Raw genomic sequence first — 1,738 nt, forward strand, 5'->3', positions numbered from 1 at the left:
CCTCTGCTCTGGGTTATGTAAGAGCCGAATCTCCTCCAGCGGGAGCAGCGGAGCTGCAGCGCTTCTCACCCAGCAAAGGAGGATTGCAGGGGGCTGGCGGCTCTCCCGGCAGCCAGAGCTGTCACACGGGAGGGGTTTGGCTGGGGAGGGTCCGGGTTCAGCTCGCCCTCCCTCCGTCCCTCCCCGCAGCCGGGCCCGGGGCGGTGCCGGGAGCAGAGCGGGTCCCTTGGCCGGGGGCTGGGGATGGAACGAGCTGCAGCATCCCTGGGCTGAGCCYGGAGYCGCCTCCARYTGAGCCCTCCCTGCCCTGCCAGGCCCAGCTGAGCCCTCCCTGCCCTGSCAGGCYCAGCCTTGGGTCCCTGCGGGATGGGGACAGCCTTTGCCACAGGTGATGTCCCCTGAGCGGATGGACWGYCCCTGCCRTGCYCTGGAGGGGYAGGGAGAGCTCTGGGGTGTARTGGGAGGGTTTGTGGCCCAGCTGGGCTGAAGGACAAAGTCCTGGCTGTGGAGCAGGGGAGTCAGGACACACAGGGGACAGCGATCTGTCCCCTATTCCCGCTCCCCCTGCCCCTGGGAGTAGGGCTGCAGCAGGGTCTGGGGACTGTGGGAAACAGAGTGCCTGGGGWGGGGCTGTGCAGGGTTCTGGTGATGCTGGTGGGCTCAGGATTTCTGTGATTCCGTGGTTCCCCAGCCTGCTCCGAGCTCCCCTGAACCAGCTGTCCCTGCCTGCTCCTGCCCAGGGCTGCTCCGGGGGGATGAAACCCCTGGTCCTTGTGGGGAGAATTCAGTTCCAGCACCCCTGCATCCCTCCATCCCACCATCCTTGCACCTCTGCATCCCTGTATTCCTGTATTCCTGCATGCCTCCATCCCTCCATCCCAACACCCCTGCATCCCGCATCCCTGCATTCTGTATTCCTGTATTTCTCCATCCCTCCATCCCTTAATCCCTCCATCACAGCATCCCAGCACCCCTGCATCCCACATCCATCCACCCCTGTTCCTCCATCCGTCCATCCCTCCATCCATTCATCCATCCATCCATCCATCCATCCATCCATCCATCCATCCATCCATCCATCCATCCATCCATCCATCCATCCATCCATCTTTCCCTCCCTGCATCCCTCCATCCCTGTATCCTGTACTCCTGTATTCCTCCATCCCCCCATCCCTCCATCCCAGGATGTGCCCTGCCCATCTCCCAGCAACACCACGAGCTGAGCTGATCCCTTGTCAGGCTGTTGCTCACCCGGGGCTGAACTGTGTTGCTGACTCAGCCCAGGGCTCCCCTGAGCCGGGTCCCGCTCCCTGGGGGCTCCCGGTGCCGGGATGGATGAGGACAGAGCCGCCAGCCGGTCCCGGGAGATCATGGGGGGGGGAGCCTGACTCATTGTGCAATGATCCTGCAGAGCTGCTGAGGGTTGCTAAACAAAGTCGGTTTAGATGGGATTCAGGGAAGGAATCGTTCCCTGGGAGGGTGGGGAGGCCCTGGCACAGGGTACCCAGAAAAGCTGTCGCTGCCCCATCCCTGGAAGTGTCCAAGGCCAGGGTGGACCGGACTTGGATCAACCTGGGATGGGGGAAGGTGTCCCTGCCCATGGCAGGAGTGGCACTGTGTGAGCTTTAAGCTCCTTCCCACCCAAACCAGTCTGGGATTCCATGATTCTTTGACTGGAGCTGGTGTCTTGTGCTGCTGATTTAAAGGACGGTGCCTGGGTGCAGGATGGAATCTATCC

This window comes from Malurus melanocephalus, unplaced genomic scaffold (assembly GCF_030028575.1).
Source record: "Malurus melanocephalus ecotype Western Australia unplaced genomic scaffold, MMel_1.1 scaffold_243, whole genome shotgun sequence".
NCBI lineage: Eukaryota > Metazoa > Chordata > Aves > Passeriformes > Maluridae > Malurus > Malurus melanocephalus.